This window comes from Nerophis ophidion, linkage group LG22, assembly GCF_033978795.1.
Source record: "Nerophis ophidion isolate RoL-2023_Sa linkage group LG22, RoL_Noph_v1.0, whole genome shotgun sequence".
NCBI classification, from domain to species: Eukaryota; Metazoa; Chordata; class Actinopteri; order Syngnathiformes; family Syngnathidae; genus Nerophis; species Nerophis ophidion.
This window is the reverse complement of record NC_084632.1, coordinates 27532223-27545567: the sequence shown is the minus strand read 5'-3', so window position 1 is coordinate 27545567 and position 13345 is coordinate 27532223.

The window sequence follows — 13345 nt, the reverse complement described above, 5'->3', positions numbered from 1 at the left end:
TTAGGAACCTAGGCTGAACTAACAAAAGGGGCGAGCTGAAACAAGGAAGGTGATTAGTACAACAGGTGTGCAGGCACCGTGAGTCGCAGGTGAAAACAATCTGAAATCATGGTGACAGACTAAACAGGAACTAAGGAGGTCGAACTACAAAACGTGATACAGAAAAGGAACAATAAACAAGAAATATGTAAATATCCGAGTAGCGGATCGCAACAATTATTAATCAAAATCGACCTATTTAGGGCTCCAATTACTCCACATCAAATTTTTTTGTTTTTTGGTGGGAAAATATTGAATATTTTTGGTTTTTGCCGTACAAAAAAAGGGTGTTTATTTTAATAAAACAGAATAAAACATACAAAACCCAAAACCAGTGAAGTTGGCACATCGTGTAAATGGTAAATAAAAACAATACAATGATTTGAAGATCGGGCTTTACGGTGGCAGAGAGGTTAGTGTGTCTGCTTCACAATACAAAAGTCCTGCAGTCCTGGGTTCAATCCCAGGTTCGGGATTTTTCTGTGTGGAGTTTGCATGTTTTCCCCGTGAATGCGTGGGTTCCCTCTGGGTATCCGGCTTCCTCCCACTTCCAAAGACATGCACCTGGGGATAGGTTGATTGGCAACACTAAATTGGCCCTAGTGTGTGAATGTTGTCTGTCTATCTGTGTTGGCCCTGCGATGAGGTGGCGACTTGTCCAGGGTGTACCCCGCCATCCGCCCGATTGTAGCTGAGATAGGCACCAGCGCCCCCCGCGACTCCAAAAGGCAATAAGCTGTAGGAAATGGATGGATGGATGGATGGATTTAAAAAATCCCTTTCAACCTATATTCAATTACATAAACTGCAAAGACAAGATGCTTAACGTTCAAACTGGTAAACTTTTTTATTTTTTGCAAAAATCAGCTCATTTGGAATTTAATGCCGGCATTAACATCTTTCAAATTAGCTGGCAAAAAAGATTTAGAAAGTTGAGGAATGCTCATCAAACACTTATTTGGAACATCCCACAGGTGAACAGGCTAATTGGCAGCGGCCGGCCGTGCGTTTACCACCCAAGCCTTCAGTGATGTCCGGCTTTAATGATTACCTCTCAAAATACCATCATTTATGTCACCACCTGACCATTGCTGGAGAAATACTATACAGAAACACATTTACGCATTACTATGCATTGAATCCCCACCAACAATGTACATTACGGGTTATTTTCTGGCGCATTTCAAAATCAATAAACCCGCATTAGAAATTAAAACAAATCTTATGTAGTACTGTCACAATTAAAATTGCAATAAACATATTAAACGTGGGGCAGCATGGTGGAACATGGGTTAGGGCTTGTGTCTAACGATACAAAAGTCCTGAGTTCAATCCCAGGCTCGGTATCTTTCTGTGTGGAGTTTGCATGTTCTCCCTGTGACTGCGTCGGTTTTTTGAGTGATTGATTGATTTAAACTTTTATTAGTAGATTGCACAGTCAGTACATATTCCGTACACCAAAATAAGTTTTTCAACTTGTTAATGTCGGGGTCCACGCATACTTGCCAACCCTGCCGGATTTTCCGGGAGACTCCCCAAATTCAACGCCTTTCCCGAAAACCTCCTGGGACAAATTTTCTCCCGAAATTCAGGCGGAGCTGGAGGCCACGCCCCCTCCAACTCCATGCGGACCTGAGTGAGGACAGCCTGTTTTCACGTTCGCTTTCCCACAACATAAACAGCGTGTCTGCCCAATGATGTTATAACTGTAGAATGATTGAGGGCAAATTATTGGTTTCTTGTGTGGGTTTATTGTTAGGCAGTTTCATTAACGTCCTCCCAGCGCGGTAACAACACACAACAACAGCAGTCATGTTTTCGTCTACCATAAAGCAGATCGTCTGCCGTAAACAGCAATGTTGTGACACTCTTAAACAGGACAATACTGCCATCTACTGTATATGCATATGTGACAATAACATCTTCGGCTTTTAGAGAGTACAGTGCACAACTGCGCACACAACAAGGAGACGAAGCAGAAGAACGAGGAAGATACCGCTCTGGCGACGCAGATGACGAGTAAGATGAAGAAATACGCTTGTAAGTTCCAAGCCGCAGCTGCGATTGGACCTGGATGGCCTCAGGAAGCAAAGATTGACCGGTTTTGGGCCATGCTAGGGAGAGATGGAAGATTCCAGACTCTAGTGCATTTGATGAAAGCACTTTTGTTCGTGCCACACAGCAATGCATCATCAGAGAGGGTGTTAATAACAAAAAAAAATATATAGCTAGAATTCACTGAAAGTCAAGTATTTCTTATATATATATATATATATATATATATATATATATATACATATATATATATATATATATATATATATATATATATATATGAAATACTTGTATTTATATATATATATATAAACCATTGATAACATAGCACCGCTAAAGTTAAAAAAGGCTCCAAAAAAGCGCACCCCGTGGTTTACAGAAGAAACTAGAGCTCAGAAATTATTATGTAGAAAGCTGGAACGCAAATGGCGCACGACTAAACTTGAGGTGCACCATCAAGCATGGAGTGATGGTTTAATAACTTATAAACGCATGCTTACCTTAGCTAAAGCTAAATATTACTCAAATCTCATCCACCGTAATAAAAACGATCCTAAATTTTTGTTTAGTACGGTAGCATCGCTAACCCAACAAGGGACCCCTTCCAGTAGCTCAACCCACTCAGCTGATGACTTTATGCAATTCTTTAGTAAGAACATTGAAGTCATTAACTTAAATAATAAATATAAATCGTTTGAGGTGCTTTCTGTGAGATCTGCCACACCGCTGCCTCTGTGCCTGGCTGTTATCTACCGCCCCCCAGGGCCCTTTTCGGACTTTATCAGTGAATTCTCAGAGTTTGTTGTTGATCTAGTGACGCACAACGATAATATAATTATAATGACGGACTTTAATATCCAATACCCCATCGGACCCACCATGCGTGGCGCTCCAGACTATAATTGATAGCTGTGGCCTTACACAAATAATTAATGAACCGACGCATCGCAGCGGTAATACGATAAACCTAGTTCTTGTCATAGGTATCACCGTTTCCAAAGTTATGATACTCCCGTGTACTAAAGTAATGTCCGATCATTACCTTATAAAATTCAAAGTTCAGGCTCATGTTCGGCAAACTAATAATAACTGCTACAGCAGCCGCAACATTAATGCTGCCACAACGACGACTCTTGCTCGCCTACTGCCCTCGGTAATGGCACCATTCCCAAAGTATGCGGGCTCTATTGATAACCTCACTAACAACTTTAACAATGCCCTGCGCGAAACCATTGTTCCAAAGAGGCGTACGCCATGGTTTACAGAAGAAACTAGAGCTCAGAAATTATTATGTAGAAAGCTGGAACGCAAATGGCGCACGACTAAACTTGAGGTGCACCATCAAGCATGGAGTGATAGTTTAATAACTTATAAACGCATGCTTACCTTAGCTTGAATTAAATATTACTCAAATCTCATCCGCCTTAATAAAAACGATCCAAAACTGTTTAGTACAGTAGCATCGGTAACCCAACAAGGGACTCCGTCCAGTAGCTCCACCCACTCGGCAGATGACTTTATGAAGTTCTTTAATAAGAAAATTGAACTTATTGGAAAGGATATTAAAGACAATGCGTCCCAGCTACAACGGGGTTCTATTAACACTGACACGATGGTATATACGGCGGATACTGCCCTCCAAAATAGTTTCTCTCGTTTTGAGGAAATAACATTAGAGGAATTGTTACAACGTGTAAATGGAATAAAACAGACAACATGTTTACTTGACCCTCTCCCTGGGAAACTGATCAAGGAGCTCTTTGTATTATTAGGTCCATCAGTGCTAAATATTATAAACTTATCACTCTCCTCGGGCACTGTTCCCCTAGCATTCAAAAAAGCGGTTATTCATCCTCTTCTTAAAAGACCTAACCTCGATCCTGACCTCATGGTAAACTACCGACTGGTGTCTCACCTTCCCTTTATTTAAAAAATCCTCGAAAAAATTGTTGCGGAGCAGTTAAATGAACACTTAGCGTCTAACAATCTATGTGAAACCTTTCAATCCGGTTTCAGGGCAAATCACTCCACGGAGACAGCCCTCGCAAAAATGACTAATGATCTATTGCTAACGATGGATTCTGATGCGTCATCTATGTTGCTGCTCCTCGATCTTAGCGCTGCTTTCGATACCGTCGATCATAATATTTTATTAGAACGTATCAAAACACGAATTGGTATGTCAGACTTAGCCCTGTCTTGGTTTAACTCTTATCTTACTGATAGGATGCAGTGTGTCTCCCATAACAATGTGACCTCGGACTACGTTAAGGTAACGTGTGGAGTTCCCCAGGGTTCGGTCCTTGGCCCTGCACTCTTCAGCATCTACATGCTGCCGCTAGGTGACATCATACGCAAATACGGTATTAGCTTTCACTGCTATGCTGATGACACCCAACTCTACATGCCCCTAAAGCTGACCAACACGCCGGATTGTAGTCAGCTGGAGGCGTGTCTTAATGAAATTAAACAATGGATGTCCGCTAACTTTTTGCAACTCAACGCCAAAAAAACGGAAATGCTGATTATCGGTCCTGCTAGACACCGAACTCTATTTAATAATACAACTCTAACAATTGACAACCAAACAATTAAACAAGGCGACACGGTAAAGAATCTGGGTATTATCTTCGACCCAACTCTCTCCTTTGAGGCACACATTAAAAGCGTTACCAAAACGGCCTTCTTTCATCTCCGTAATATCGCTAAAATTCGCTCCATTCTGTCCACTAAAGACGCTGAGATCATTATCCATGCGTTTGTTACGTCTCGCCTCGACTACTGTAACGTATTATTTTCGGGTCTCTCCATGTCTAGCATTAAAAGATTACAGTTGGTACAAAATGCGGCTGCTAGACTTTTGACAAGAACAAGAAAGTTTGATCACATTACGCCTGTACTGGCTCACCTGCACTGGCTTCCTGTGCACTTAAGATGTGACTTTAAGGTTTTACTACTTACGTATAAAATACTACACGGTCTAGCTCCATCCTATCTTGCCGAATGTATTGTACCATATGTCCCGGCAAGAAATCTGCGTTCAAAGGACTCCGGCTTATTGGTGATTCCCAAAGCCCAAAAAAAGTCTGCGGGCTATAGAGCGTTTTCCGTTCGGGCTCCAGTACTCTGGAGATGCCACCTCAGTAGAAGCATTTAAGTCTCACCTTAAAACTCATTTGTATACTCTAGCCTTTAAATAGACTCCCTTTTTAGACCAGTTGATCTGCCGTTTCTTTTCTTTTTCTTCTATGTCCCACTCTCCCTTGTGGAGGGGTCCGGTCCGATCCGGTGGCCATGTACTGCTTGCCTGTGTATCGGCTGGGGACATCTCTGCGCTGCTGATCCGCCTCCGCTTGGGATGGTTTCCTGCTGGCTCCGCTGTGAACGGGACTCTCGCTGCTGTGTTGGATCCGCTCTGGACTGGACTCTCGCGACTGTGTTGGATCCATTGTGGATTGAACTTTCACAGTATCATGTTAGACCCGCTCGACATCCATTGCTTTCCTCCTCTCCAAGGTTCTCATATTCATCATTGTCACCGACGTCCCACTGGGTCATTATTGTCACCGATGTCCCACTGGGTGTGAGTTTTCCTTGCCCTTATGTGGGCCTACCGAGGATGTCGTGGTGGTTTGTGTTGTGGTTTGTGCAGCCCTTTGAGACACTAGTGATTTAGGGCTATATAAGTATACATTGATTGATTGATTGATTGATATATATATATAAATAAATATATATATATATATATATATATATATACATATATATATATATATGAAATACTTGACTTGGTGAATTCTAGCTGTAAATATACTCCTCCCATCTTAACCATGCCCCCAACCACGCCCCCCACACCCCACCTCCCGAAATCGGAGGTCTCAAGGTTGGCAAGTACGGGTGCACGTAAATCATTCCGGGTACTCCGGCCTCCTACTACCTCCAAAGACATGCACATGGGGATAGGTTGATTGGCAACACTAAATGGCCCCTAGTGTGTGAATGTAGTCCGTCTATCTGTCTTGGCCCTGTGAAGAGGTGGCAACTTGTCCACGGTGTACCCCGCCTTCCGCCTGAATGCAGCTGAAATAGGCCCCGGCACCCCCCGCGACACCGAAAATGACGAGCGGTAAAAAAATGGATGGATGGGATATTAAACGTGAACAAATTAAGAAATAAAATATCTGAATTCACAATCTGTAGAACCCATTCGAGCTTCCAGGGTTGCCCGACATCGTCTCACAAGATGTAGTTTCTCTTTAAATACCCTTCTTGAAGGATATCCTTCTTTAATTATGATCATGATTTCTAGTTATAATAGGCCAGCTTGCTGGCCCTGACGGCACACCACTGCTAATTGGGAACAGGTGGGTGCCATGATAGGGTACAAAAGCAGCTTCCATGAAATTCTCAGTCACTCACAAACAAGAATGGGGTTGTAGAGTACTTAAAATGTTCAGGATTAATGAGCGGATTAATATTAGGTGGTGGATTACTGGATCGCTAAACAGTGGACTTTGAGGGTGTAACATGATTTGTTGTGTTACAAACTTCTGTGTGGTGTTGCTTCCTTATTTGTGTTTACCCCTGACTGGCACAGCTCAATGGGGGTGAGTGTTATCAAATCCACGGCAAAAATATTTCCCTTTTTCCTCTCAATAACAGCATCTCTCTGACGTTACAACAATGTTCGCAACTTCCCGCATTTTTAGCAAACATTGATTCTGTCCGCGATCTTACTGAATCGTAAATCTATAATTTTGTTTACCTGCGCGTACCCGGAAGTGGGGCGGGAACAGGTTGACTCCAATTGGCTTTTCCATCGTGTTTGCAGCGGCACCTGAATGAATGTGACAACCGTGTGTGTCATAACTACCATTGTCAGCTGGATAAAAAAGTACCGATAGCAGTATCATTAGACCGGAATTGTCAAGGTCCACTTGGACTGACTCAAATAGGATGCGGTACCTAAAAATAACGGTACTCAGTATACATCCCTAGTACATGATCACTGCAAACTCCGCTCATTCTTCGACTCCGCTCCCTTGGACTCATCGTCGTGTTGTAAAATCTTAGCCCTTCTTGATTACCTCTCGGGAAACTCTGAAAAAGATTTTTATCCTTTTGGCGATTTCAGCAGTCCAAAGAGCCGAAAACAACGCAAGCACCGGGCATTTTTCTTCGAGAAAGGTGAAATGGCGCAGAGTACCTATGTATTAGGAACAGATGCCGGCTTCACCACCTCACATATATAATGAGCCAATCATGACGTCATGTAAATCCAAGCAATACACTCGAATGCAAAATTGCACTGTAATGTTTAAATAGAACATTAATCCACATTTTTCTAAGTTTCCCTTGAAATTGTCTCATTCTGGGCTTTTTTTGGTCATTTTGGCTATAGTCTGTCCAGTTAGGCTAATTATCTACTAAGCCAGTGGTTCTCAACCTTTTTTCAGTGATGTACCCCCTGTGAACATTTTTTTAATTCAAGTACCCCCTAATCAGAGAAAAGCATTTTTGGTTGAAAAAAAGAGATAAAGAAGTAATATACAGCACCATGTCATCAGTTTCTGATTTATTAAATTGTATAACGGTGCAAAATATTGCTCATTTGTAGTGGTCTTTCTTGAACTATTTGGACAGAAAGATATACAAATAACTAAAAACTTGTTGAAAAATAAACAAGTGATTCAATTACAGATAAATATTTCTACACATAGAAGTAATCATCAAATTAAAGTGCCCTCTTTGGGGATTGTAATAGAGATCCATCTGGATTCCTGAACTTCATTCTAAACATTTCTTCACAAAAAAAAAATCTTTAACATAAATATTAAAATCTAGCTGTCTGATTGATGGATTGATACTTTTATTAGTAGATTGCACAATACGGTACATATTCCGTACAATTGACCACTAAATGGTAACACCAGAATACGTTTTTCAACTTGTTTAAGTCGGGGTCCACGTTAATCAATTCATGGTAACACTGAATATTGCATTGTTGCATTTCTTTTCACAGTTTATGAACTTACATTCATATTTTGTTGAAGTATTATTCAATAAATATATTTATAAAGGATTTTTGAATTTTTGCTATTTTTAGAATATTTGAAAAAACTCTCTCGTACCCCTTGGCATACCTTTAAGTACCCCCAGGGGTACATGTACCCCCATTTGAGAACCACTGCCCTAGATTGACTGATGTAAAATGTTATTTATTACATTGTGTACTTCCATTAAAGATTTGATGAATTCATGACAGCTCAGGTGTGATTCACTACAATAGGGCCCCACAGCACACCAAGTTTAATTTAATTTAAGAACTTGCACACAAAGCAACACGAAAGGTGACTAAAGATGTGTGCATTTCCCGTGTATGCGTACTTGGTTGCATTGCGCCGGCGGATGGAGGAGGGGAGGGGGTCTCAAACAACCACTGTGTTTGTGTGTGGACAGGATAAGGTTAGGTGGGATTTACCCTGGATAACTTTAGTGTAGAAAGGTCCTTAGATGGCGCGTTTATGAAGGCAGAGTTGGCAATTAGCATTTAAAATGGCTCAAAACTGCAAATCACTTGTCATTGTTCACTTAAAAATAGCCGTTTGAAAGCCTCGACTCGTTCACAAACGTCACATCTTGAGTGTGTAGTGTCTCTTTTGCAGCATAACATGATTTGTTTAAAGGCCTACTGAAATGAGATTTTCTTCTTTAAATGGGAATAGCAGGTCCATTTTATGTGTCATACTTGATCATTTCGCGATATTGCCATATTTTTGCTGAAAGGATGTGCGCGTGACGTCACGAGTTGCAGGGCTCCACACGTATTCACATTGTTTTTAATGGGAGCCACCAGTAGTAAAGGAAATTCGGAACAAGAAAGCGACAATTTCCCCATTACTTTGAGCGAGGATGAAAGATTTGTGAATTAGGATATTGATAGTGAAGGAATAGAAAGAAAAAAAAAAGCGACGACTCCGAACGACGGCAGTGTAAGCATTTCAGATGTAATCAAACACATTTACTGGGATAATTCTGGAAGATCCCTTATCTGCTTATTGTTTTAATAGTGTTTTAGTGAGATTTTAAAGATTGTAAAAGATTGTAAAGACATACCTCGAGGTCGGATGGCTGCGGTGAACACGAAGTGTCTCAGAGAGAAGCCGAGGAGCCTAGCTCACAGCTGCCGCTGCGGCAGGACGACAAATAATCCAATGATGTCTCCGGTAAGATATATATCACAATTTCCCCATCCAAAAACATGCTGGTTGACGTAGAAAAAACATGTTCGCTTGACCGCGCCGCTTCACAACAAACAAAGAATACCGGCTGGGTCTCGGTGCTAAAGACAGCTGTAATACACCGCTTTCCACCAACAGCATTGTTTTTTATAGTCTCCATTATTAAATGAACAAATTGCAAAATATTCAGCAACACAGATGTCCAAAATACTGTGTAATAATGTGGTTAAAGCAGACAACTTTTAGCCGCGAGTGGTGCAGCGCTAATATTTCCTGACAGTCATTGACGTCACGCGTACACGTCATCATTCCGCGACGTTTTCAACAAGAAACTCGCGGGAAATTTAAAATTGCAATTTCGTAAATTAAAAAGGCCGTATTGCCATGTGTTGCAATGTTAATATTTCATCATTGATATATAAACTATCAGACTGCGTGGTCGGTAGTAGTGGGTTTCACTAGGCCTTTAACAACACTGATCAGATCCAACAACAACAAAATACCTGTTATGGCTATTTTTGGATTTTGGTCACATGAATACACTCTTATGGGAATTCTAAAACGTAGTAAAAAAAAATGTTGAAAAATAGTATAGAATGAGACCTTTTCAGAAAAGAATAACACACTGCTTCAGTTTCTTTCTTGCAAACTTCAACACTGATTTTCACAGCTTGATTGATTTTATTGACCAACGGTGCATTGTAAATGTACGATTCAAAAACTTAACGACCACAAACCTGCACACTCACCATGAACAAACATGTATTCAAGTACACTGAACAAAGTATAATACATTTCCACGTGTGCACGACTCAATAATTTACAGGCCTGTGCATACACACATTATAGTACAGTGCTGTTATACATTACAATGTTACAGTGGGTGCTTTCACCCATTGATCAGTAACACTTAATATTGTATCGCAGGAAAAAATATTAAGACAGACCGTGGCTCTCGTGGAGCTGTTTTTTCTTTTATACTACGAACAAAAAGTGCATCCTTAAAAGTTTGACAGTCAACAATTAGAAAGAACACAAATGGGAAGTAATTATTTAAAAGGCAAAAAACAAATTTGCACATCAAGAAACCATTTTAATTATTTGGTCTATTATTATTTTTTTTAATACTGTGAAAGTAATGATATGAATATTACTGTCGAGGAAAGACGAGGAACACATGACACTTGCTGAAATATGTATTCAGTGATGCTAAACCAAAACATTTTGAGCGAGCTGAATTGTCAGGCAGTGCCTCAGTTCATAAGTACTCTGGCTTTGGAACAGACGTGCCTTCGTTTTGAGTCCCGCTCTGGAGAAAAAAACTAAATTGCAAGTAGAACTGCACTGTCGAAATGCCATTGAGCAAGGCACGAGCACCGTCCAATCTCAGCTCAAAAAACTTCTGTCTGACACATCCCCTTGCAGGCTTTTTCAACACAGTATATATTTGTTCAGTACGATTTAAATGTATGTATTTATTATCATCAATATACTGCACAGAAACAGGCTCATTAAAGTAGATTCGTGGACATGCACAATATGTTTTGATGATAGAGCTATTCTGGTACGTACCAGGAACTCTATGAACCCAATGAACTTTGCCAGGTAACAAGTAAGCCCCCCAGAGTATTTAGAAGAATAGATAAAAGATGTTTGTTTTTTTTGGTTGGTGGCACACCCTGAAAAACACAACAGGAGGCTCAAATGTATCTCGTTTCTTGTAAAGAGGTAACTTTTCCGTTGAATAATTATTATCAATTCAATAATTTATCCCATAAGGAACAGATTTCGCTTAAAAAAATGTAATAGTCAATATAATGAGTACATTCTGGCAGCATTTTTTTTTTCCTGTAGGGTTACTTACATTGGGGGTTAAATCACCAAAAATGATTCCCGGGCGCGGCACCGCTGCTGCCCACTGCTCCTCTCACCTCTCAGGGGGTGATCAAGGGTGATGGGTCAAATGCAGAGAATCATTTCGCCACATCTAGTATGTGTGTGACAATTATTGGTACTTTAACTTTACATTCTGAGCATACAAACTTGAGGATTGACCATTTATCACAGAGGTGTCCAAGCATTTTCCAGCGATGGCCACATAGAGAAAAATTGAAGAATTTGAGGGCCACTTTTATACATTTTGTATTTGAGAAATTCTCAAACCAAAAAAATGTAGGTGAACATATGCTAAAATTTGAAAAACGCTTCTACATCTTAGCTTTGTGTTATAAGGAACAATGCAATAAAATCATTCATGATTATATTAATAATAATTGTATTTGTATTTATGTTAACTGTGCTCTGAAGTAAGCTTGTATTTACTAATATTGCTATTTTACCGCCGACTGAAGCGCTTTTGAGGGCTTTAGTATACTCAAAAACATGTCTCAAAAGAAATGTGTAAACTTTTTCATGACAGACAAAGGCCTTATGCAGTAAGACGCTCAGGTTGTCGGCCATTCTGGTTTTCAGGTCCCATTTTGGGGGGATTTGGTCCTGTTGAATATTTCATAGTTTTTTGTTCTCATTTGATTGATTGAGTTTTTTGTTCTAATTTGGGGCCTGTTTAGTTTGTCTATAGAATGTGTTGCGGGCCAATAAATTTCGGCCCCAGGCCTCACTTTGGAAACCCCTGATTTATCAAGTAATAACTGCTTGATTATTAATTTTAGGACTAGGACATGTCGTTTAAAAATGCTTTGCACAAAAATGTACAGTACTGGTGCTTTAAAGCAGGGGTCCCCAAACTTTTTGACTCGGGGGCCACATTGGGTTGAAAAATATTTGGGCGGGGGCCGAGCTGTATGTATATGTATGTATACATATATGTATATATAAATATCTACCGTATTCTTCGGGGTATAAGTCGCTCCGGAGTATAAGTCTCACCGGCCAAAAATGCATAATAAAGAAGGAACAAAACATATATAAGTCGCACTGGAGTATAAGTCGTATTTTGGGGGGAAATTTATTTGATAAAACCCAACACCAAGAATAGACATTTGAAAGGCAATTTAAGATAAATAAAGAATAGTGAACAACAGACTGAATAAGTGTACGTTATATGACGCATAAATAACCAACTGAGAAGGTGCCTGGTATGTTAACGTAACATAGGGACGGCGTGGCGCAGTGGAAAAGTGGCCGTGCGCAACCCGAGGGTCACTGGTTCAAATCCCACCTAGAACCAACCTCGTCATTTCCGTTGTGCACTGAGCAAGACACTTCGCCCTTGCTCCTGATGGGTGCTGGTTGGCGCCTTGCATGGCAGCTCCCTCCATCAGTGTGTGAATGTGTGTGTGAATGGGTAAATGTGGAAGTAGTGTCAAAGCGCTTTGAGTACCCTGAAGGTAGAAAAGCGCTATACAAGTACAACCCATTTATCATTTATATTATGGTAAGAGTCAGTCAAATAACTATAACACATAAAACATGCTATACGTTTACCAAACAATCCGTCACTCCTAATCGCTAAATCCTATGAAATCTTATACGTCTAGTCTCTTACATAAATGAGCTAAATTATATTATTTTATATTTTACGGTAATGTGTTAATAATTTCACACATAAGTCGCTCCTGAGTATAAGTCGCACCCCTGGCCAAACTATGGAAAAAACTGTGACTTATAGTCCAAAAAATATGGTGTATATAATATATATATATATATACATATATATATATATATATATATATGTATATATATAAATATATATGTGTGTGGGAAAAATCACAAGGCTACTTCATCTCTACAGAACTGTTTCATGAGGGCTTCCCTCAGTCGTCAGGAGGGAACCCCTCATGAAACAGTTCTGTAGAGACGAAGTTGTCTTGTGATTTTTTCCACACATACATATTGCGCTCTACCACGGTATTGAGCACTATTCTCTGGATAATCCAATTAAGACATATATATATATATATATATATATATATATATATATATATATATATATATATATATATATATACAAAGTATATATATATATATTCCTCGCGCACTAATTGACA